The sequence below is a fragment of the Schistocerca serialis genome, chromosome 8 (assembly GCF_023864345.2).
Source record: "Schistocerca serialis cubense isolate TAMUIC-IGC-003099 chromosome 8, iqSchSeri2.2, whole genome shotgun sequence".
Lineage (NCBI taxonomy): Eukaryota > Metazoa > Arthropoda > Insecta > Orthoptera > Acrididae > Schistocerca > Schistocerca serialis.
The window spans coordinates 244,054,415-244,081,271 of record NC_064645.1 but is presented as its reverse complement, the minus strand read 5'-3'; the positions used below and the strand labels follow the sequence as shown (position 1 = coordinate 244,081,271).

General features: G+C 41.7%; 1 protein-coding gene across 2 annotated transcripts in view; it reads left to right on the top strand.

The window, feature by feature from the left end:
* Positions 1 to 26,857, top strand: part of LOC126416045 (uncharacterized) — a 166,636-nt gene that overhangs the window by 25,157 nt on the left and 114,622 nt on the right. Inside the window, exon 2 of one of the 2 annotated variants that reach the window (XR_007575400.1) lies at positions 6,882 to 7,991. The exons of the other annotated variant lie outside the window; for it this stretch is intronic. The gene's annotated coding sequence lies outside the window, so the exon portion shown is untranslated. Of the gene's footprint in view, positions 1 to 6,881; positions 7,992 to 26,857 lie in introns of those variants that run through there. 2 annotated transcript variants of the gene reach the window in all.

The window sequence follows — 26,857 nt, the reverse complement described above, 5'->3', positions numbered from 1 at the left end:
ACACAGGCCAAAAATTTTTTTGAAAAACTTTTTTTTACATTGGTAGCTGACCTTTATAGGTTTTTATGAGCTGAATCCAAATCTAGCCTTAGTTTTTTTTGTATCACCCATAGTTCTCAAGCAATATGCTTTTTATTATATAGTATAAAAATCCTATGTTATATGTTAAACGGGGAAATTAATGGAACGTTTTGTTACAACACAAGAGTGGTTTGTATTATTTACAGTAAGCTACTTAAAACAATGATATGTGTTAACAGCGGTTTCGCATGTCAGCTGAAATTGGTTTGTATGTTCTTTCTTTTTTTTTTTTTTCATTGAAGCTGAATATCTGAGCAGTACACTAAATCACCTTCTTGTTGAAAAAACTTGTAAAATTTCTGCTCTCCCTTTCTATATGTTTATATGCTGGTTCCAACTGCCAATAAGTTCTTTTCTTTTAATCTAGAGTGAAGAAATTCAGCTTTTTCTTTTGTTAAGCACAGATCCCTCACCAAATCGTTAAACTCAGTCTAAACAATGTGGGCTCTAGACTTTCTGTATTACAATGGAATTCATCATCATCTGGTTCATCTAAATCAGATTGTACATCAGAAAATACTTCTGTTGGAATAGAATTTAAATCATCTGGTGGTTCAGGACCCGGCAAATCTACACCATGCCCTACTGGTCGGATGGTGGGCAGAAGTTTAGGGTAGCTTATTACCTTCTTGTTTTTCGAATTATGACCAGTAATATCAACACTGCAAAAGTAGCAATCATCGGAATGATTTCTTGGCTCCCTCCATATTGTAGGAACAGCAAATCTAAAGGCTTTTTTTCTCCTTTTTGGACCATTTTCTCAGATCTTCAACACACACATAACATACCTTATGCGGTGCCCAAGATTTATCTTGATCACAAAGTTTAGATCCAAAGTATGATAGATAAACCTTTTTCACAAAGTCTGCAATGTTTCTTTGGTGTTTTTTAATCACAAATTCACCACAAATATAACAAAAACTTTTGGCAGAGTTTTTACAACCACGATTAGACATTGTACTGAGCACACACACACACAGGAAACGGGAAAGTGAGGTTAGGTTGACAGTAAACAAAACACCAGCTGTTAACACGAAAATAGAATTGACCTTTTTTTGCCAGCAAATGTTTTTCAGCAATGCTACCAACGTCATCTACATTCATTACACCTCCTGTTTAAATTATTTTAACTATATAAAAGCTGTCAAATTCTTTAAAAATCGCTTAATTTAATAAATTTAACTGTAAAACGTGTAGAAATAATTGGTGATACAGCTTTTTAATTATCATATTTGCATTTCGCACCCTGAAAAGCTTAAGAATAAGGTATTTTCAGCAAAAATGTTGTTCCATTGTTGGCCTGTGTTATAAGTCAAAGACGCTACCCCGAGACCACGGGTGATCAGACTATGGATGCCAGAAGAAGCAGTACAAACTTATAAGAGTAACCAAAGAACTTTTTTTTTTTCATGCTACCAAAGTGCAAGACTCAGCTGGCACAGGAAAAGCTAGTCTTTGCCTTTGTGTCTAATTGGGTTTCACACTTCGGTTGTCCACTACACATCACCACCTACAATCTGAGTTGGAGTTAGTAAATAACTCAGTAAGTTCTGCAGCACTCTGCATTACAGAACAACCAGTTACCACCCAACAAGTAACAGCATGATTGAATGCTGGCACCATTGTTTGAAGACTGTATTCATGTGACACAATACAAGTTGGACCACTTGCAAACTGTACTTGATGAGCGGAGCTAGTGGACGGCGAAGCACTTTGACGGCCTGGGACATTTATCGATCTGAGTTCCATACAGCTTCCTGACCATGACCAAACAGATTTCATTTGCTACCTGAGGGAAATTATCACACTCATTCACCATCATCAAGCATCTTACATGCAACAACAGCTACCTATGTGCTTTATGATTTGCAAATACTCATGCATGTCATGTTACATACAGACGGAGTCAATCCATCACTACAGCCTTTATACATAGGCCTGCATCAAGTTATCAAAAGAAAGACACATATACTATTACATGGTAATGCTACTATGGACTCAAATGAAGAAGTTAAAACTGCATACATATTTCCAGAAGTTCACTTACACTTGTGCCACAAAATCGGCCTCAGCCTCAGGTGCAAGTACAACCATCTGAAGCAGATTGGCAACCGAACAAAGAACATGCTCCAGGTGTGGAGTGCATTTCTGCAAGATTTTTGTACAATGCTCTTCTCCCTATGAGTCTGATGTAGCAACCAAGATCGTCAACTGCTGTGTTGGCATTTCGTGGCTTTTAGAGAGTTTGTGCACCAGACACCTAGGGACTCTTGTTCAGCATCAGTAGTTGATTTGTCCTTGTTTCTTTAAGTGAGTACGAGAACTTCCTTGTGAATAGGGACATATGTTGACTAATACAATTCTAGTGCTTAACTAGTCTCAAGTTCTTACAGAATACCTTCCTCCTCTGTGTTCTATATTTCTTAATAAATGTTTAATGTTCATAGTAAATGAGTGTTTACATTTCATGTGCTATTCTGGATGATTTGCCCAAACATGCAAACATAATTTGTTCAGATGGTTATTGCCTTACCCCCAGCAAAAAATGTGTAGCTAGTGTTCTGCGGTACATAATATGAAACTCTGGGACTCCATTTTCCCGCACATATTGGTTACTGAGGGCCATGCCCACCATGACCATATACAGCCAAATTGCTAAAAAATGTTGTATGAAGATGCTAATTTCCTTGAAAATTCCTTTTGTGCAGAGTGGATAAATCTGATTCCACAACACTATTGTATTCCTTGTGTAAATAAAAAATACTGGACTCAAATGTCTGTGTGCACAGAAGCCTCTGTAATTGCAAACTCCAATCTTATGAGCTGATAAGCATCTTTGGAATATACCTTGGAATCAGAGAAGAAGATTCCTAGATTGCAAACACCAACAAAGCTGGGCATTAACCATCCTCACTAATAGTTTATCCAAGTATCTTGTTAGGCTGATTGGTCTGTACCTGTTTCTATCTTTTGTGTCCGATTCCAGGTGTTGTAATACTCCCTCTCCATTGGGAGGGAAATTTGTCGTCTTGCCATGTCATGTTGAATAGAGTGTTTACTGTTATCACCAAGATCTTGTTTATGGATATTGTCTGGTCCCAAAGACATAGCTCTACACTGTATTAAAGCCTTATTTAGTTCTCAGGCTAAAAGGGTCAATTGCAGGTTGCCCGGTTTGTTGAGGTGAAAGTAGTATTACATTCCGTTAAAATGCAACATTGAGCAAAATTAGGATGGTGATTTTTAGATACTGACATTTCTGAATAAAACATTGATCAAGTTCAGAAATGTCAGAGGAATTGGTGTTAATTTCCCATTTCTTAAGCATTCCCTGGATTCTATTAGTGTATTGAAGTCCAATAATCTGCGTCCAATAATCTGCTGTAATTTGGACTACAGTTGCGAAGTTGGGGTATTTGCCATGATAGAATAAACTTATCATTCCAAAATTCTTTCTCCCTTTGTTTAGCTAAGTAATATGCTTTTGCACTTGATCTTCTGAATAAAATTAAATTTTCAAAAATGGGTGGCGCCTATGTTATTCTAAGTCTCTGTCATTCTCTGTGATCTCATTGCACCACCATCTAATACAATATTTCAAGAACCTCTCATGGTACTAAAACTCCACAACAGCTTCTGAGTCTACCCACAAGTCATAGAATGTGGTGTAGGCAATGTACAGTACAACTGGTCATTCCGTTCCACTCAAGTTTGCAAAAGTTGAGTTAACCCTTCCCTTGATCAACTTAATGAATCAATGCTTAGAACCTGTTTTGTGCAGTTTTCTCATTGATATAGTCCCTCGAAGCAGTTCTTTTAATGCTACTGTATTTGTTTGGAGATGCAAATAGTCCACCTTTGTGGATATAAGTGGAAAAGTGAGTAGCTAAACTACTTTAAATAAATTCATGGTTGCTGTTACAGTGCATTTGTTGATAAACACCATAAAACAGTTTACAATCACACTGTTAGACACAAATAATTTCAAAATTATAGAAAATTTAGAGAATGGCTTGCACAGAGGCCAAAACTGGATTGTATTGTTAACATGTACTTTTACAATTACTGGTTCATCTTACTTTACAATAAACTTGCAAACCTACTTAATATTCTGTCTTGTAGCCATTCTTTACCTGTTCACAAAAGAGATCCTTCTTCCAGCACATAGTATTTGTGTCATCATGACCAAGCAGCCTCTCCTTAAGTACCATGATATCTTTTAACACTGACTACATTACACACCTCTTTAACTGAATGGTGCATAGAACATGATGCTTCTAACACATGTTGATGAGATGCTCTGTTCACAACATACTGTCCAAAAGTATTGTAAAAATCCTCTCTTTTGTCTTTAGTATTGGATGCTTTTTTGTTTTATTAAATTTGTCTTGTTTGAAATCACATTCTTATATTTCAGAAGCAAGTTTATTAATTATCCATTTATAGCTGTGTTAATTACTTTATTTTGACAATTTTGTTTCAATAGTGATCTGACTAGTCCTTCCTGTGAGCATATTTATCTTGCCTGGATTTGCATTTGAAAACATTCACTCATCACCTTCATGTAGTATCGATTCTGTGCTTTATTGCTAACACTAATAATAATATATGTATTATTTTTTGTACCACTTACTTTCATGGTCATACCTCCTTGCTCAAAATCCAATGCCTCAGCATGATCTACCAGCTGATCCTTTCTTATAACAAAACTGATACATAGATTTTGTACCACAAAATGATTCCATGTTCATAATAATACTTGTTTCTTTATTGCTTCATTGTTTCCTCCAATGGCATCTGCAGTCTCAAATTTCAGCACTGGTAAACCTGCCCCCCCCCCCTCTCTCTCTCTCTCTCTCTCTCTCTCTCTCTCTCTCTCTCTCTCTCTGTTTATTAATTGCTTGTAAAGTTCTCCTACAATTGTTCTTAACTTGCTAATAGTGTTAATAACTGCTACTGTTTTGATACCATCAACTTTAAGACTCACAACATTCAATAATTGTCTTTATACTCTGTCCTTATTTATTCCCTTTTATTAATGTTTGCTTCATGTTATGATTACCACATCATTTATTAACATGAAATTTTGAACTGTCATCAACATTCTCTCTGTCACAATCCTTGTATAGTCTGTTATACAAATGTAAATTTTCATCAGTGTTTTCTTTGTCACAATCATTATTCTGTCCAGCTGAAACACATTCTGCAGTATGGAGTGTTTTGGATTATGTAAGATATTTCAAGTGTTTAATCCTAACACAAATTTGCCTAAAGTTGTTAGTAATAGCTGACTACATAAGGAAATTACTATAAGCTCGAAATTCTGTCATAAGTGTTGAGATAAAACACTTTGAGACCTTATTAAAGCACTTGAAATAGCTTTAAAAATCAGGACACTATTTTCCCCTCAATCTAGAATTGTTGCTAGTGCAATTAATATTGACCTGAATTTGTGAGAGGAGGACTAAGAAGAGGAAATCATTTCATGATGAAACCAGGAGCAAGGTGACAGATGTGAATTCAGAAGATTTATTCAAGGTAAATATTTTTTATGTCATTGTTGGCAATCTAATGTCTAACTTGAGAACCCGTTATGAAACAATTAAGATTTCAGATGAAACATTTGGGTTTTTACAAAGATTCTCAAAGATGCCTGACAATCAGGATACTGAGGCATGCAAGTTATTTATCAGTGAATACCATAATGATGTTACAGTAGATTTAGAAGATGAAATTAAATATCTGAAGACAATGCATACTTCAAACTTTGAATACATTACTTTGGAACAATTAGGAATAATAAGATGCGTGAGCTTAAAATTTCATGCTTATTTTCTGAATATATGTGTAGCTGCACACACCTTTTATACTCTTCCAGTGACTATACCTGAAGCAGACAGGTCATTCAGCACTCTGGCTCATGTTAAAAATTGTCTCATATAACTGTGTCTCAGCAATGTCTCACAGATTTTCAGCGCTTGGCGGCTGAATATAATTTCACAAGGCAACTAAACTTTGATGCTACAACTTAAACATTTTCTGAATGATAGGCACACAAAGTGCCATTGACAGTGTTATGGGCAAATAGGTTATAATGTGATATCTGTTGCATGACTCATTGTGGTTTACATGTGACCATTCTGATGTCCGTGCACTGCCACATGGGTGCGTTAGGAAACAAGTGCAAACGGAACACTCCATGTTGCAGTGTAGCTGGCACCAGACGTTCTACCAATGTACTAATCAGTATAATACTTAAGACTTTTGTTTTAAAGTGAAGTGAAAGTAAATTAAACCAAATTTTAGTAAAAAAAAAGTGGGGCCTACATACATGTTACAATAATTCATTATTGAATAGCATCTGAAGTCAGAGTTATAAGTTCATTAGTCTTATCAATTTGCACTCTTGGTCTCAGTCAGGCTACCATCCAGTTCCCTAGGTGTTGTGTTCTTGGGTTCCTGATACTGTCTTCATCATTACTTTTCAAACAAATATTTATCACTATTCTTTCAATCTCCTAGTCCATGAAAGCATCCTGGTGGTGGTATTCTTCTCGATATATGTGGGTTGTCCAATATGAAAGTTTCCCTAGTTTATTTCACTGCAGAATAAGCTGTGCCCAATACATATGAGGGCTGGCGAGTTCACTTGGTATGTGTTGACAATGCTCACAGTGGCTTACGAAACTTACCACAGTATCTTGCCAGTATGCTAGTGACTAGCATGGAGTTACCACTATAAAGTGCATCCAGCTATGAGCTGTACCTGTCATTAACTCTTTCTTTCTTTCTTTTTTCAGCAAAATAACTACTCACTGTCAACATTGGCATGTACAGTTTGTGGTGGGTTGAAAAGATGTGCGTGACGAACAGTGTATGAGAAGGCCCACATGTGATGATGCCATTTATTGCATTTCCCAATACTGAGCAAGAAAACTGTCACATTACCGTTGACAACATCCTAATGCAGCTAACTCGTGGGGCTGCAATTGGACACTCAACCATCGCAAAAATTCAAATAGACCCTCTTCACTACTGTAAAGTCTGTGAAAGATGGATGCCACATTTTCTGAGCGATGTCAACAACAAGCAATAGATGGATTCAGCCGGAATGTTGCCGGAAATGCATCAGAGTGGCTTGTCACTTGAGATGAGACATTGGTCCATAATTCGACAAAACATCAAGGCATGGTGTGAAAGAAACCTCACTAATGTACCCACAAAAATGGCAAATGTCACCCATTCAACAGTGAAAGTTACAGCAGTCATCTTTTGGAATCGTCAGAGACATTCTCAACTTTTGTCTTGCAAAATTATTCTCTTCTTTCATGACAATGTTTAGCCTCTTACAGCTCGAATGACCTGGGCGAGGTCGGAAAATGCAACTGGGAAGTGTTCCTGCATCCTCCATATTCACCAGATCTTTGCCCACATGATATTCACGTATTCTCCCAACTCAAAGATCATCTTGGAGGTAAGCATTTCAATACTGATTATGAAGTCATATCAACAGTGAGCACCTGGTTAAGAGCACAAAATCCAACCTGGCACAAAACTGGTTTGGGAAAACTTGTCACATTATCAGACATGCTTGGAAAAATGTGACAACTATATAGAAAAATAATTGAAGCATTCCCCAATGTCAGTAAAATTATTTTAACATGATAAAGTATGTGTTATTGTTATTATTATTATAAAATAGGGAAACTTACATAATGGACGCCCCTCATATTTAACCTTTGCACCTTTTCATGACTCATCAAACTGGTGCATTAGTTCTTTCAAAGCCACAGTGAGAAATTGGAGACATTAGCATCCATTTTTTGTTTTGCTATGTTCCAAATGATGTTGATTGTAATAGAAAGTTATACAAGGTGAATCATAAATATTTCTAGTTTTCTGAAATAATAAAGGGCATTAAATTAAATATTGTTCTTGATAAAGTTATATCCAGTAATGCATCATTTTTAACTTGTCCTGGAACGAAGGAAACTGTACATTGTAATAAAAGTACTGGAAGGACTTCGTTGCAAAGCAAGTGTGAAATTTAAAACATGATATCAGCAATGGTACATCATGCAAGTGTGCTACAAACTGTTTTCTTTCTATGAAATTATTTTAATTAAATGCAATGAAAACTGCAAATATATTTATCGATGTTATTTATATTTGTGACTACCACAATATATTCTAATTCTGATTGAAACTGTGTGTGAAAATGAGAAATGTAAATGCAGAAAATGTGCTCAGAAAAGAATTATTTACTGGAAACAAAAAATTTAACTTTCAGTGTCAGTTCTGTGCCTCTACATTTATAGAAAAGCAATGTAACATATTCTAATACTGGAAACTGAGTAAACAAATTTCAAGAAGATTATTTGACTTACAATAACAAACCAGCTTGCATAGTTCATTGGTTCCATGGTAAGAATAACATCTGAAACAAAAGCACCTAAAATCTGAGTGATGAGAACTGGCTTTTGTGTAGAAAATGAAGCATTTGCAAATATTGTATTATTGATAAGCAATGTTTACATTCATGTCCAACACAACATCAGAAAAATTAGGAAGAGCTACTCTGATTCACCAATATATAAAAGTACCATATTAGTACAGTCTGTATAATTTCCTGTTCACATGCTCTGTAATACAGGAGGACATTGTATCCAAAATGAAATGCAATATAGTGCTGTTAATAGTAGCTTGATACTACACAATTCAACCTTTTGCATCTTGAACAACTGTCAGTTTGCTCAAATTCTGCCAACAGTATCTCATGCAACATATAGTACCATGGTATAAATTGCATTTGCCAATGTATGTTCAGTGTTTCAAAAGAAATTATACTTATTCTACATTTCATACCAAAGCAGGGCTGCTTAGAGTCAGGACATGGCCCTGGGTAGGATGTGTGATTGGGCCTCATGTGCAAATACCAAAATCTAACTTTATTGTTATTCTAAAAAACGTTTGACGTGATTTAAAGATAACATAGTTCAGGGAATACTCCAGATACACAAAAATTACTCATTGGGATGAAATATAGAATTATTATAATTTCTTATTGACAGTGGCCGAAGAGACAGATTGCTACTTACTGTAAAGAAGACACATTGCAGACAGGCACGATTAAAAGACACTTACGTCAACATTTCAGTCACAGCCTTCGGTAAAAGAGAGACACACAGCGTTCATACCCATAAGAAAGCAAACTTCATGCACACATGACCATCAACTCCAGCAACTCGGGCTAGAATGCAATTGTCACTTGGGATGGAAGCAACAATCTGGAGATGGCAGGGAAGGGGAAGGGATACACTTCCTTCACCAACTCTCCACCATCCTCACCCCTTTATCTCCTGGATCCGTAATTGTCACTGTTGACACCACCTCCCAATACACCATCATCCCTCATGCCTGTGGATTGAACAGCAAGTTTCCCATCGTCCTTCAGACTCCGGACCCACTACCTCATTCCTCATACATCTTACTAACTTTGTTCTAACCAACAAATACTTCTCCTTTGAAGGGAAGTTATACAAACAAATCCGCAGCACAGCCATGGGCATCTGCATTGAACCCTCCTATGCCAATCTTTTTATGAGTCATCTAGAGGAGACCTTCCTAGTAGCCTGCCAAAACGCCAAACCCCTAGACTGGTTCAGGGTCATTGATGATATCTTCATGATCTGGACTCAGGGCCAAGACATGCTATGTTCATTCTTTCACACACTCAACACCTTCTCTCCCATCCTCCTCGTGTGGTCCGCCTCAACCCAGCATGCCATCTTCCTAGATGTTGACCCCCTCCACTCTGATAACACCATCTGCACCTCTGTCCACATTAAAGCCACGAACCACCAACGGTACCTGCATTTTGACCCCAAAATATCCTTCCCATACAGACTGGCCATCTGCGGACAGTGTATCTGCAATGACAAAAATGACAAGAACTCCTTTGCTCAGCGTGCTGAGAGTCTCACCAAGGCATTCCCCCACCCCCACCCAACCCCAGACCAAGTCTACAAACAGATCTCCCATACCATTTCTGATCACACCCCCAATCCTCCCACCAGCCCCAAGAACTAGCTGCAAAGGAGTGTCCACTTCATCACACAGTACTACCCTGGACTGGAACAACTAGACCACATCCTTCACCAGGGCTTTGATTACCTGTCATCATGCTCTGAAATGAGGGACATCCTACCCGAGAGACTTGCCACTCCTCCTAAAGGGGTGTTCTGTCACCCACTCAACCTCCACAACATCCTAGTTCATCCCTATGCCACTCCCAATCCCTATCCCTTGCCACAATGATCATATCCCTCTGGAAGACATAGCTGCAAAACCTGCCCAATCCACCAACCCAGCACTTCCTATTCCAGACCTGTCATTAGTTTATCCTACCCTATCAGGGGCCAGATCACATGTGAAAGCAGTCATGCCATTTACCACCTCTGCTGCAATCTTTGCACAGGTTTTTATATTGATATGATTACCAACCAGATGTCCACCAGGATGAACAGCCACCTTCAAACTGTGGCCAAGAGTAAAGTAGTTCATCTTGTGGCACAACATGCAGCTGGACATAACTTACTTGATTTCAATGGCTGCTTCACTACCGATGCCATCTGGATTCTTCCCTCCACCACTAGCTCTTCCGACCTGCGCAGATGGGATTTATCCTTAGAGTACATTCCTTGCCCTTATAATTATCCCAGCCCTCAACCTATGGTAACATACTGTCCCCACATCCTCCACCCAACAGTTTCCACCTCCTCTGTCCTATCATCTCCTCATCATTCTCATCTCCCACCCTGCTGGTTTTCCACACTCTGCCAATGCATCCACCCATCTTTCCGCACTCCTCCCATTTTTGCTCCTTTTCTCCCCACCTCCCTGACCCACAACCTCCTGATGCTGCACTTGTTGGCTTTCTAGTCCCAACACCCTCCACCACACAGCATTTGTCTCCCTCCCCACCCATACACTTCCATCCCTTCCCCTTCCTTGTCCCCTCCAGATTGCCATTTGCATCCCACGTGGTAGCTGCATTCTGGCCCAAGATGATGGATTAGGCAGTCATGGGTGTATGAGTTGTGTTTGCTTGTGTGTATGAATGGTGTGTGTCTCTTTCACTGATGAAGGCTGTGGCCAGAAGCTCTATGTAAGTGGCTTTTAATTGAGCCTATCTGCAACTTAACGTGTCTTCTTTATGGTAAGCAGCAATCTGCCTTTTCCTACATTGTTGATATTCCTATCTGGGTTTCCACTGTCTAATTTCACATTAAACACTTCATGAAGTAGGAGGCTGAAAGAGTAGCAATGAATATTTGTCTGAAAAGTAATGATGAAGACAGTTATCAGGAACCCAAGACAAAAAGAGCAAGGATTCTGGATGATAGCTTGAATGAGACCAAGAGAGCAAACTGATATGACTGATGAACTTACAAGTTCGACTTCAAATCATACTCAATGAATTATTGCAAAATGTATGTACATATCATTTATTTTTTTAATTGATTTAATTTACTTTTATTTCACTTTTTTTAAAAAAAGGCTAAGTATTATACTGGTTTGTACATTGACAAAAGTCTGGTGCCAGCAACGCTGTGATATAGTGTGCTCTGTCCCCACTTGTTCCCTGGTATGCCAACACGTCAGTAACCAGACATCAGCGGGGTCGCATGTAAATGTGCAATGGATACCATATTATAACCTACTTGCCCATAGTACTGTCAGTGGTACTTTGTGAGCCTTTCATTCAGCAAATGTTTGAATCACATCATCGAAGTATAGTTGCCTTGCCAAATTACATTCATCTACATCTACATGTATACTCTGCAAACCACTGTGAGGTGCATATGGAAGAGGATATGTCCTATTGTACCAGTTGTGAGGGTTTCTTCCTGTTCCATTCAAGCGCAAGAGAAATGATTGATTACCTCTTTGTGTGCAGTAATTATTCTAATATTATTCTCACAGTCCCTATGTGAGCAATAGGTAGGGGACTGTAGTACACTCCTAGATTCACCATTTAAAGCTGGTGTTTGAAACTTTGTTAATAGACTTTCTCAGGACACTTCACGTCTGTCTTCAAGAGTCTACCAGTTAAGTTCCTTCAGCATCTCTGTGGTGCTCTCCCATGGTTCAAACAAACCTGTGACCATTTGTGCTGCCCTTCTCTGTATACATTCAATATGCCCTGTTAGTCCTGTTTTGTACAGATCCCACACAATTCAGCAATACTCTAAAACCAGTTGCACGAGTGATTTGTAAGCAATCTGCTTTGTAGACTGACTGCTGTTCCCCAGTATTCTACCAATAAACCAAAGTCTACCACCTGCTTTATTAGATTAGATTAGATTTACTTTCATTCCAATTGACCCATAGTGAGGAGGTCCTCCAGGATGTAGAACATGTCAGAAAAACAATAATACATGACAAATATTTACAACTGAAACAAATAAGCTAATGCACCTTCCACAAGTCCCAAGTGGAATGATCGTCATTTTTTTTACTAAACACTATGTGAAAGAATCATTTTACAAACACTAATGCACTGAATTCAAAATAAAAAAAAGTTTTTTATTTTTATTTATAAGGTAATAAACATGTAATAGAACCAATATAATACTTATTTAAAATGAACACATTACTGCACTGAAATTGTGCAGAAGTTATATTGCACACAAATCAGTTGGTTCTACTGAGAAATTCATCAATGGAGTAGAAGCAGTTGGCCACCAATAAATTCTTTAGGCTTCTCGTAAACTGAATTTCATTGGTTGTTAAGCTTTTTATGGCTGCTGGAAAGTTATTGAAAATGTGTGTTCCTGAATAATGCATACCTTTTTGTACAAGAGTAAGTGACTTTAAATCCTTGTGAAGATTATTATTATTTCTAGTATTGATTCCATGAATTGAGCTGTTGCTTTGAAAAAGTGATATATTTTAATGACAAATTTCATTAAGGAATAAATATATTGGGAAGCATTAGTTAGTATCCCTAGTTCCCTAAACAGGCTTCTACAGGATGTTCTTGAGTTCACACCACATACAACTCTTACTGTACGTTTTTGTGCCTGGAAAAATTTAGCTTGGCTTGATGAATTACCCCAAAAAATAATCCCATATGACATTATGGAATGAAAGTAAACATAGTATGCCAGATTTTTCATTTTATATCCCCTATGTCTGACACAATTTGCATTGCAAATAGAGATTTGTTAAGACGCTCCTCCCAGTTGAATTCAAGCTGTAATCCCAGGAATTTAACACTGTCCACTTCTTCTACCAGCTTGTCATCGTATGTTAGGCATATACTCATGGGACACCCCTTACAAGTTCTGAACTGCATATAGTGTGTTTTTTCAAAGTTTGGTGACAAAGAATTGGCTAGGAACCAGTGATTAATGTCCACAAATATTTTATTAGCCGATCTTTCTAAGACTACACTTGATTTGCTATTTATTGCTATGTTTGTATCATCGGAAAACAAAACGAACTTGGCATCTGGTAATGTTACTGATGAAAGGTCATTGATATAAACAAGAAAAGTAAGGGCCCTAAAATGGAACCTTGTGGGACCCCACATGTAATTAATTCCCAGTTGGATGATGCCTGATAGCTTAATACATGTCTCTTTCCTAATAACACCCTTTGTTTCCTGCCAGAGATATAGGATTTGAAACCTTTTGCAGCATTTCCTGTTACACCATAATATTCTCTTTTACTCAAAAGGATATCGTGATTTACACAGTCAAATGCCTTTGACAGATCACAAAATATACCAGTTGCCTGCAATTTTTTGTCTAATGAATTAAGCACATTTTCACTGCAGGTGTAGATAGCCATCTCAATATCAGAATCCTTTAGAAATCTGAACTGCGACTTTGACAGTATGTTATTTGAGATAAGATGGTTATAAAGCCAACTGTACATTACTTTTTCTAAAAATTTTTAAGAATGCTGGCAAAAGTGAAATTGGATGGAAATTTTATGCTATTTCTTTATCTACCTTCTTAAACAGTGGCTTAACGTCAGCATATTTCAACCATTCAGAAAATATTCCACTGATAAATGACTGGTTACACAGATAGCTTACTATGTTACTAAACTCAGAATCACATTCTTTAATTTTGTTGATATTTCATCATACCCACTAGATGTTTTTGATTTTAAAGATTTTATTATGGACATTATTTCTGCTGGGGTAGTGAGGGTCAAATTCATGTTATGGAAGTTACTTGAAATGTCTGGTCTGAGGTATTCCATAGCATCTTCTACAGAACCTGACAACCCCATCTTTTCAGTAACAGTTATAAAATATTCGTTAAAAAGTTCTGCAACACTATACACATCTGTCACCAATGTATCATTTACTCTTAATCCTATTTGTCCCTCTTAATGTCTGGTTCTACCGGTCTCCTCCTTCACTATATCCAATATCGTCTTTATTTTGTTATCTGATATGACTATCTTTTCCTTGTAATATATTTGCTTTGATGTCCCTATTACAGTCTTTAATATTTTGCAGTATTTCTTGTAATGTGCTATAGCATCAACATCAGAACTCTTTCAGATTGACAGATACAGTTTTCTTTTTGTTTTACAAGATACCTCTATTCCTTGAGTAATCCATAGCTTCTTTGTAGACTTTGCTCTAACCTTGGTTAGTTTTGGGGGAAAACAGTGTTCAAATAAGGGAAGTGTTATATTTTTCATTCATGCCATGAGCACTGTAAACGTCAGTCCAGTGAATGTCTCTGAGGCCTGTCCTAAAATAATCAATTTTTGCCTAGTTGATTACACTCTTGAGCTCAGATTTAACAGATTTTATATCCTGTTCAGTATTAACATTTAACAGAAGGAACTGCATGTCATGGTCTGAGAGGCCATTGACTATTGGTTTTGTAATATAATTTTGTTCATTGGACTTTTCTATAAATATATATTCAATGGCTGTTTGTGAGCAATTTGTTACGCTAGTGGGGAACTTTACTGAGGGAATTAAGTTGAATGATAGTGTTACTAACTCAAATAAGTTGTTGTTGGGAGAGTCTTTAAGGAAATCTATATTGAAATCACCAGCAACGACTGTTTCTTTGTTTTTGGTTGTTAAATGGGCCAGTACAGCTTCAAGATGGTTTATGAACAGATTAAAGTTACCAGCAGGTGCTCGATATACACTTAATATTATGAAGGATTTTTTGTGAAATTCTACTTCTGTTGCACTTGCTTCCAAATGCTGTTCTAGGCAAAATTTATGAATGTCTATATTCTTAAATTTATGACAGTTCCTGATGAATGTGGCAACTCCTCCTTTCTCCATTTCTGCTCTACAAAAGTGAGGTGCTAACCTAAACCCTGTAACACTTAAAAGTTCTATGCCAGTGGTCACATGATGTTCAGAGAGGCAGATTATGTCAGCTGGGTTTGAGGACTCTAATTCATCTATGCAGATAATTAATTCATTAATTTTATTTCTCAGTCCTTGAATATTTTGATGCAATAAAGATAGCTGACATTTCACATTGACTGAGTTACAATTGGGTAGGGTTGAAATATCTGCTGACTTTTGAAAATTCTTAACCAATAGCTGTTTATGCTGATGTAATAAGCTAGAATTATGTTGTTTTTTCTTTCCAAACTGAAGGTTTGTCTCAGTCCTAACCTCCCTTAAAATTTGGTTTCTTTCTTTCCTCCCTATCCTAAAAAAGGGTCTTTTCTGAACCCTATAACCATTGGTATTTTATCACTCATGGCAGCATCTCCCCCCTTTAACTTTCCTGCTATTTTCCCAGCCAGTTTACCCTTCCCTTTCCTGTTGAAGTGAAGACCATGCCTAGTATGCCTCAATGCTGATGCTTTACCCACGACTGAGCCTATGTGATCATTCCATTTCATATTCCTACAAAGTTACTTCTACATCTGACAATGACTCTCCATTGATGATAACATGCTGTGTCCTCCCTGCCAAAAAGTCTTCATTCCAGTCACAAATTTCATTTGATGCCATATATGATCAAACTTTCGACAATAAGCATAGATGTGGTACTGAGTCAAATGCTTCTTGGAAATCAAGGAATACTGCATCTACCTGATTGCTTTGATACAAAGCTTACTGTATGTCATGTGAGAAAAGTGCAAGTTGGATTTCACATGATCAATGTTTTTGGAATCCATGCTGGTTAACATTGAGGATGTCATTCTGTTCAAGATACCTCATTACGTTTGAGCTCAGAATGTGTTCCAAGATTCTACAATGAGCTGATGTCAAGGATATTGGATAGTAGTTTTGTGGATCACTTCTACTACCCTTCTTGTAGACAGGTGTGACCTGTGCTTTTTTCCAAGAACTGGGCACAGCATTTTGTTCAAGGGATCTACGATAAATTATAGTTAGAAGAGGGGCTAACTCAGTCATAGACTCTGACAGGGATTCCACCAGGTCCTGGAGTTTTGTTCAATTGCAACAGTTTCAGCTTTTTTCATCACCACTGACTAGTGGTACAAGTATGCAATTGGGGCAACTCTCTTGAGTTTTCCTTTGTAAAGGAACATTTGAAAACAGAGTGAAGCATTTCAGCTTTTGCTTTGCTACCCTCAATTTCAGTTCCGGTCTCATTCGCTAGGTGCTGGACACTAACTTTGGCCATTACATACAACCAGAATTTCTGTGGGTTATGTGAAATATTCTGCTATGGTAGTCATTGCAGTCATCACTAATCGCTCTCTTGACAGTCTATTGTGTTTCATTCAGCATCTCTCTATCTACAGCCCTACTCTTAGTTTTACAACTGTTATGCAGTAATCCATGTTTCTTTAGAAGTTTCTTTATATTGACAGTGTATTGTGGAGGCTCCCTCTCATTATGAACTGTTCTGCTGGGTACATACACTCCTGGAAATTGAAATAAGAACACCGTGAATTCATTGTCCCAGGAAGGGGAAACTTTATTGACACATTCCTGGGGTCAGATACATCACATGATCAAACTGACAGAACCACAGGCACATAGACACAGGCAACAGAGCATGCACAATGTCGGCACTAGTACAGTGTATATCCACCTTTCGCAGCAATGCAGGCTGCTATTCTCCCATGGAGACGATCGTAGAGATGCTGGATGTAGTCCTGTGGAACGGCTTGCCATGCCATTTCCCCCTGGCGCCTCAGTTGGACCAGCGTTCGTGCTGGACGTGCAGACCGCGTGAGACGACGCTTCATCCAGTCCCAAACATGCTCAATGGGGGACAGATCCGGAGATCTTGCTGGCCAGGGTAGTTGACTTACACCTTCTAGAGCACGTTGGGTGGCACGGGATACATGCGGACGTGCATTGTCCTGTTGGAACAGCAAGTTCCCTTGCCGGTCTAGGAATGGTAGAACGATGGGTTCGATGACGGTTTGAATGTACCGTGCACTATTCAGTGTCCCCTCGACGATCACCAGTGGTGTACGGCCAGTGTAGGAGATCGCTCCCCACACCATGATGCCGGGTGTTGGCCCTGTGTGCCTCGGTCGTATGCAGTCCTGATTGTGGCGCTCACCTGCACGGCGCCAAACACGCATACGACCATCATTGGCACCAAGGCAGAAGCGACTCTCATCGCTGAAGACGACACGTCTCCATTCGTCCCTCCATTCACGCCTGTCGCGACACCACTGGAGGCGGGCTGCACGATGTTGGGGCGTGAGCGGAAGACGGCCTAACGGTGTGCGGGACCGTAGCCCAGCTTCATGGAGACGGTTGCGAATGGTCCTCGCCGATACCCCAGGAGCAACAGTGTCTCTAATTTGCTGGGAAGTGGCGGTGCGGTCCCCTACGGCATTGCGTAGGATCCTACGGTCTTGGCGTGCATCCGTGCGTCGCTGCGGTCCGGTCCCAGGTCGACGGGCACGTGCACCTTCCGCCGACCACTGGCGACAACATCGATGTACTGTGGAGACCTCACGCCCCACGTGTTGAGCAATTCGGCGGTACGTCCACCCGGCCTCCCGCATGCCCACTATACGCCCTCGCTCAAAGTCCGTCAACTGCACATACGGTTCACGTCCACGCTGTCGCGGCACGCTACCAGTGTTAAAGACTGCGATGGAGCTCCGTATGCCACGGCAAACTGGCTGACACTGACGGCAGCGGTGCACAAATGCTGCGCAGCTAGCGCCATTCGACGGCCAACACCGCGGTTCCTGGTGTGTCCGCTGTGCCGTGCGTGTGATCATTGCTTGTACAGCCCTCTCGCAGTGTCCGGAGCAAGTATGGTGGGTCTGACACACCGGTATCAATGTGTTCTTTTTTCCATTTCCAGGAGTGTATCTATCCAGTGTCTGATCAACTTTTCTTTTAAACTTGAGCCATAGTTTCTCTACATGCTCCTGCCCTGTGCTGAAAGTTTTAAGTTCCTCATTGAGATATGACACTACTTTTTATCTAGTTTTATTGAACATGTGTATCTTTCTGCTTAGTTTAGTTGTCCTTTTGTGTTGGGAATGCAGAAGGATGGCGTAGGTTATTTTTAGTCAGAAAGATTCTCAACAAGTAGTATGTAAATGATACTTATTAAATATGAAGAAGTACTCAATTTAAATACTGCTTCTCCTTGTGAAATGTTCAGCATAATTAGATGTTTGAAATTATTGCAAGTCCTCTAAAATATTAAAGTCTGAGGTATGCCTACATAGAGCCAGAGCTGGCTTACAATGCCAACGGAGCCTAAGTCTTAGAGATGACGGACAAACACTACGGCTTGTAGACTGAGTCATAACTGGAGACTGTACATGACTCTGCACACTGAAGAGAACTGTCTGCAGTAGCTCAGTGCTCAGGTATTTAATGAGGCATCAATCAGTTGCTGTCCTCACACTTGATGCCCATGGGTTGGCAGCAGTGGCCCCTGGCAGGCCTCAGTATAATTCATACTGCCAATCCATACAGCTGTTGAGCTGTGAGTGTTTCGAGCGGGTATTTATACAATCAATGGAAGATAATGCTGAAGCGACTCGATCACTGGCCTTCCACACATGCAGTGACTCAAATGCAACCCGCTGCCGATGCCAGTTGACAACCGTGTCATTTCCTATGTCGTTAAATGGGGCTCCGCAGACGGCGTGACTCACCGGTACATCGCCGCGCAACGCGTTGTCAACCAGTTGCATGCCACTCGGCGCCCGCATTGCAAGCGACTCGAGTTGGGTCGTATCCTCGACATCAGCTATGTTTTACGTGATTTTGAAGATGAACGAGCAAGTTTTAAACATTATTTTAGTGTGGGAAGTAGAAAATCATCCCATGTTATATACACCACTGGCTATTAAAATTGCTACACCAAGAAGAAATGCAGATGATAAACGGGTATTCATTGGACAAATATATCATACTAGAACTGACATGCGATTACATTTCCACACAATTTAGAGGAGTGGGCTGCAAAGACGGGTTTTCGGTTTTCTGCCGAAAAGTGTGTTTGTGTTCATTTTAATCGTTCTCGTCATCTTTTTACTTTGCCTGCCTTGCATATGGGGGATACTGTCCTACGTTTTAGAGAGACAGTGCAGTTTCTGGGCCTAATTTTTGACTCCAGGTTGTCATGGCTGCCACACCTACGACTTGAAAGCCAGAACGCTGAAGGCACTGAACATCCTCAAGTGCCTCAGCCACAGGTCTTGGGGCGCGGACAGGGCGCGTCTCCTACAGTTTTATGGAGCTTTTGTGCATTCACGGCTGGACTATGGGTGCACAGTATATGGGTCAGCGAGGCCATCTTATTTGTGGATCCTTGACGCTGTTCACCATGCTGGGATCCGACTGCCAACGGGTGCTTATTGGACCAGTCCCGTACCCAGCCTCTGTGCTGAGTCTGGCGAACCGCCACTTACCATCCGGCGGCAGCTCCTGCTGGTGCGCCAGGCTTGTAAGTTTCTCGCAGCTCCCAGATCGCCTGCTCACCATCTTGTTGCCCATCCACCTCTGGACCGCCTTTTTTCCCGCCGTTCCCGGGCTACGTTGCCGTTTGAGATCCGTGTGCTACGTGTACTAGAGTCCCTCGGTGTGGAGTCTGTACAACCCCAAATCCAAGGTTTTAACCACCTGCCACCCTGGTTACTGAAGAAGCCCGGAGTGATTTTAGATTTATTGCAGTACAAGAGAGATTGCACTCCTGCCACCGTTTTTAATGCAGCATTTTCTGCCATTTCATCTGAGCATCACGACTATGTAGCTGTTTTTACGGATGGGTCGAAACAAGGGGATTCTGTTGGTTGCTCAGTTGTTTTTCCATATCGTGTCCTCAAGGTCCGACTGCCTCAGACTTTTACTGTCTTTGATGCAGAATCGTTTGTGATCTTGCGGGCACTGGAGCACATGAGACATTCTTCCTTTCCTAAATTTCTTGTCTGTTCCGATTCACTCAGTGCCCTTCACTCATTGCAACGTTTGTATGCGGCAGACAAAATTGTCCAGACCATCCAGGATGCCCTCCTCCGACTACAGCGACTGGGGAAAGTTGTAGCTTTCTGCTGGGTTCCGCGGCATGTTGGCATTGCTGGGAATGAGAGGGCAGATCTCGCAGCCAAGGAGGCGTGTCTCGCCCCACAAGTATCTCAGTGTGCTATCCCCTTGCACGCACTCACCTCGCTGTTGAGCTCACGGGTCATGCGTCGGTGGGAGGATGAGTGGCTGGAAGTGACTGACAATAAGCTCCGTATAGTCAAGCCCACAACGCGTGTGTGGTGTACTTCCTTTCAGCCCCATCGACGGGACGAGGTTCTCCTCACTCGGCTTCGAATAGGCCACAGCCCTATGACGCATGGCTTCCTTCTCCGGCGAGAGGACCCTCCAATGTGTGGTGCTTGCGGCGTCCAGGTCACTGTGCGCCACGTTTTATTGGATTGCGTTTTATTTTCTGACCAGCGGGTCGCGGCTGACTTGCCAGCGGACCTGACATCTCTTTTAGGCAATACTCGGACGAATGTGGCTAAAGTTTTAAAGTTCTGTGCCCTGTCAAATGTTTTTACAAAGATTTTAGGGAGAGGATTTTAATTTGCTCACTGTGTGACAAGTTCGCCCATATTTTATGTAAGTGGCCAGCCAATAACAATTTCCTGTGACATTCTTGTTGCTATGTTTCCCCTTTCCTTAGGTTTTACTTTCTTAGGTAGCATTTTCCTTCTTTTCCTGCTTTGTTTGAGTGTGTGCTTTAGTTTTCTTAGGTCTGTCCACATTCGTTCCTTTTAATGTGTGTCAGGGCGCTGATGACCTCGATGTTGAGCGCCCATAAGCCCCAACACACCACCACCACCACCACCACCACCACCACACAATTTGGGTGCATAGACCCTGAGAAATCGGTACCCAGAACAACCACCTCTGGCCATAATAACGACCTTGATACACCTGGACATTGAGTCAAACAGACCTTGGATGGCGTGTACAGGTACAGCTGCCCATGCAGCTTCAACACGATACTGCCTGCTGCTCCTTTTCTGACTTCCTCACTGTGAGGAGGTTCAGGTGGAAGTTTGTGACCTGTTGGCCTTTACTCCCCTGGGACTCTTGATGAATCTTCTTTCTTTACTTGTAGGTTTTTCTCAACTGGCAAGGAGTGCCGATGACCTATTTCCTGTACTTGTTGGTGTGACGACTTTTCTTCTTCTTCTTGGCTGTTGTTGAGGGCCCTTCCTCGGTTGGGATGTTGTGCAAAATGCATCCCGCTTTATCATACTCTCCGTTGACGAGAGCGATGATGATACAGCGCATTTGCCACTCTGTGAAAATAGGGTAGGAGTCAATCAGATTGAACTCCTCCCTAGAAAGACCAAGAAGGCCTTCTGGATACCCGAGTGGGCGATGTGGGAGTTGTGGTTTAGGATGGTTAGGCGGAACGAAAGGATAAGGGTTATCGTGGTGGGGGTACGTACCATCGCGAAGCGATGCAGCTATCTTCTGCGTCACAGCGCTTGCGCTGTACATGTCTGGAAGCGGGAGGAATGGGACTTCTTCCCACTCTTCTTCTTGCGCTGCTGCTTCTGTGTCCGTCTTGGGCTGTGTTGCCTCCCCTTCGGCAGGCGCGTCGGTCTGCGTGGCCACCGTCGCAAACTTCTTCTCTCGTAGAGGAGTCGTCTGGCTGGCGGTGTCGACCGCTGTGACGGAAGCTGCTTTGGCTGAGCGAAGCTCCTGCGTCAGCTCAGCAATCTGACGCCGAGCCTCGCCCAGTTCCGCCAGCATGGCCGCCCTCTCTTCCGCCATGGCGGATTTGAAGGCGGACATGGCTTCTTCTACGGCGTCGTTAAGGCGCCTGGTGACGACGTCTTTTGTGCAAGTGACCACCTCATCGTGTGTGGTGGTCACTTGCTTCTGCGTCTTCTTCTCCGGTCCGCGCCAATTTCTTCTGTAGGCGCAGGAACGGGCGTTGGCCGCGTGTGCGCCGCCACAGTTGACGCAAGTGCAGGGGGCGTCCTTCTGCTTCTGGCAGTCACGTGTATCGTGTGCTTGCGCACACTTCAAGCACGCAACTGCTCCGCTGCATTGCTTGGCGACGTGGCCAAGCTTTTGGCAGCGAAAGCACTGCGGTGTAGTCTTCCTCTTCTTCTTCCCGGCTGGTCCTGCTAGTGTGAGCAGCAACTCCGCCAAGGCAACAGCATTGCGTCCCCTTCTGCGTCCCGACATCTCGAGTAGCAACAGCGACAATCAGCTTATGCGTAACTCTCCGCGGCGTGAGCGGGAATCCTCAACACGATACTACAGTCCATCAAGAGTAGTGACTGGCGTATTGTGACGAGCCAGTTGCTAAGTCACCATTGACCAGACGTTTTCAATTGGTGAGAGATCTGGAGAATGTGCTGGCCAGGGCAGCAGTCGAACATTTTCTGTATCCAGAAAGGCCCGTACAGGACCTGCAACATTTGGTCGTGTATTATCCTGCTGAAATGTAGGGTTTTGCAGGAATCGAATGTAGGGTAGAGCCACAGGTCGTAACAAATCTGAAATGTAATGTCCACTGTTCAAAGTGCCATCAATGTGAACAAGAGGTGACCGAGACGTGTAACCAATGGCACCTCATACCATCACGCCGGGTGATACACCAGTATGGCGATGATGAATACACGCTTCCAATGTGCTTTCACCGTGATGTCACCATACACGAATGCGACCATCGTGATGCTGTAAACAGAACCTGGATTCATCCGAAAAAATTACGTTTTGCCATTCGTGCACCCAGGTTCGTTGATGAGTACACCACCACAGGCACTCCTGTCTGTGATGCAGCGTCAAGGGTAACCGCAGCCATGGTCTCCGAGCTGATAGTCCATGCTGCTGGACATGTCATCAAACTGTTCGTGCAGATGGTTGTTGTCTTGCAAACGCCCCCTTCTGTAGACTCAGGGATCCAGTCATGGCTGCGCGATCCCTTACGGCCATGCTGATAAGATGCCTGTCATCTCGACTGCTAGTAATACGAGGCCTTTGGGGTCCAGCACGGCATTCCATATTACCCTCCTGAACCCACCAATTCCATATTCTGCTAACAGTCATTGGATCTCGACCAACGCGAGCAGCAATGTCGCGATGCAATAAACCGCAATCGTGATAGGCTACAATCCGACCTTTATCAAAGTCGGAGACGTGATGGTACGCATTTCTCCTCCTTACACGAGGCATCACAACAACGTTTCACCAGACAACTCCAGTCAACTGCTGTTTGTGTATGAGAAATCGGTTGGAAACTTTCCTCATTTGAGCACGTTGTAGGTGTCGCCACCGGCGCCAACCTTGTGTGAATGCTCTGAAAACCTTCTTGGTGTAGCAATTTTAATGGCCAGTAGTGTATATGAAGATGGTATCTGTTCCTTCGGACATGTCCGAAAGAACAGATACCATCTTAGTATATACATAATTAAGGCTCACCGGCCACTTGATCATCTTCTTCTTCTGTGCAAATGCACAAACAGTGCCTGAACTCTTACGAGAATCGGCAACGCGCCATGAGTAATGAGTATAATGGGCAGGGGCACTACGAATGTAGTGCGGGACAATGCATTGAGAATGTGGGTTTCGCGGGAGGCGTGCCAGAGATAAATCCCTGCAGTCACGTTATCCTCTGTGTCCTCGTTGGCTCAGATGGATAGAGCATCTGCCATGTAAGCAGGAGATCCCGGGTTAGAGGCCCGGTCGCGGCACACATTTTCATCTGTCCCCGTTGACGTATGTCAACGCCTGTAAGCAGCTAAGGGTGTTCATTTCATTGTAATTTCTTTATATATGATGATGCAAACTCCATACTAATTTTCAATTTACCAGCTATTGATAGCCCTTTGAAGAATTACATTATTTCACTGAAAAAAAAATTCTGTAGTCACGTAGTGGATAAAAAAGTTTCGCATGTTATCTATGTGGAAAAATACTCTCCGCTTTCCATGCTATCATTTGTCAAAAAATCGTTTCGGTGTGTCGAACTGCATATGAGATCTAAATGATGATATGAAAATTTCACTTTCTCTCTCGTTTGCACAGAAATCAGAAGTAGGTCCACATTTTCTCAAGACCGTCGATGATATAGATCTCATCACAAGTTTAAAGAAAAATTCAGTATGTTAGATCCATTTCGTACGCAGCAGTATGTGGAATGTGGACTGACAAGCACCAAACGCAAGTTCATAGTGACCCCTATTTTTCATTCCAAAGTATTCGAATTAGGCACAGGACATCACTAAATATAGAAATTTCACAATAGCTATTCTATCTATCACTTGTGCCTTGTCTCACAGTGACGCAGCCGGCCGAAGTGGCCGTGCGGTTAAAGGCGCTGCAGTCTGGAACCGCAAGACCGCTAAGGTCGCAGGTTCGAATCCTGCCTCGGGCATGGATGTTTGTGATGTCCTTAGGTTAGTTAGGTTTAACTAGTTGTAAGTTCTAGGGGACTAATGACCTCAGCAGTTGAGTCCCGTAGGGCTCAGAGCCATTTTTTGACAGTGACGCATGGTCGGCCATGGCTAACCGGATTTGGCATATTAATGTTAAGTGGTGGCCGGATGCCCTTCCTGCCGCCACCCCATTCCCCCCGGGATGGAATTAGTGCACCCCAGCTGTCTGCGTCTAGTGTAAATCGTGAAATAACGTGAATGTGTTTCAAATGTCTGCGAGCCGTGTAACTGAAGCGGGACGTGGGGACCAGCCCGGTATTCACCTAGTAGGATGTGGAAAACCGCCTAAAAACCACATCCAGGCTGGCCGGCACACCGGTCCTCGTCGTTAATCCGCCGGGCGGATCGATCTGGCGCCGGCGCGCCTACCAGAGTCTAGGAAGCAGCGCGTTAGCGCTCTCGGCTACCCTGGCGGGTATCACAATAGGTATTACCGTTACGAAATAACAGGCAGTTCATCACGAAGCTGGCGAATAGGGCAGTGAGATGAGTGAGAATAATTTTTTTTACCGAATAGATTCCTTTAAATCGTCTGAGAAAGGTTGCAGTGTAACCGGCGTGCGCACTCGTCCATTCCTACAAAATAGCAGAGACGAGCACAGAATGTGTCGTTCGTAAGGCTAAGTGCAGACTGAGATGTATATAGCATCTGTGAAGTTACATGGCATGACGCACTCCCCATGTGCCGGCAGGTCCTGCGCATATTGAGACGCGTCGACTTCTTCGCCCACGTTGTTTAGCGACGCGCTGCGCAGACAGAATCGTAGCACACCCTGTAATCCATTTCAAACGATTTTACAAAAATTATTGGGTAAAAGTATTTAGTTCCTATATTACGTGTAACTTTATATGTATCATCATATATAAAGAAATTACAATGAAATGAACACACAAATGATAGCAAGTCCCCATCATACTTGTTGTGATATACGCGTCTAAGTAAGACGCTACGCAAAATTCGAAAAGTTTGCAGTGAAAAAATTGGGATCTGTGATTTTGCGTTTCGTGCATAATACATGATATGTTACTGCGTTTGAAATTCAGCTAAAATTTTTTTCTTCAGTCTTGGAAGGAGGTCTCTATCTGTCTCCGATCGTGAGAAAATGGATCGTATGTAGCGCTTTCACTTCCGATCGCAAGGGCGCGAGTACGAAATATTCAGAAAATCTCTCATATGTCCTAAACCGGTCGAGAATCGAAAAGAAATTTTGGCAAATGATAGCACGCAAGGTGCAAAATGTTTTGCCAAATGTTTAACACACGGAACTATCTTATCTACGGCGATATAGCCGAGGCTATAGTTTTTTGTTTGGTTTTTCAATCCAGCACTGCAAACCAACGCAACGACGTTTCCGATAAGCTATGACCCCTCTGGTCGTCAGCTGCTTAACAGACACTTTGTTTAGATTTGTGTCTGAATAGTTGTTGCAAGGTGAATTTGTGGATATTTTACTGCGTTTCGTCAAAAGAAGCACAATTAAATCTGTCAACAAGAGAAACGTAGCCGCTTTTTCAGTTGAGAAAAGGTTAACAATTCATACAAAAATAAATCACCAATTGTGTTGTAATTTGGGCAGAATTCCCATAACCGGGCGTATTTTTAATAGCGAGCGACTGGACTGGAAACTTACCAAAGGACTTTCATCCCGTTCTTCATCTGAAAAATATAAATATAATGTGTTTTCCCTTCAGACAGAGTGATGCGCACATGCCAGACGTCGGTTACTCACCTACGACTTCCGAAACTGACAATGCGTGATTCGCGTTTATAGAGTTGTTATTAAGAAAAGTAAATAATTGATCCACTGCAGAACACGATAGTCAACGTAGTTTCAACAGCTAAGAAAAA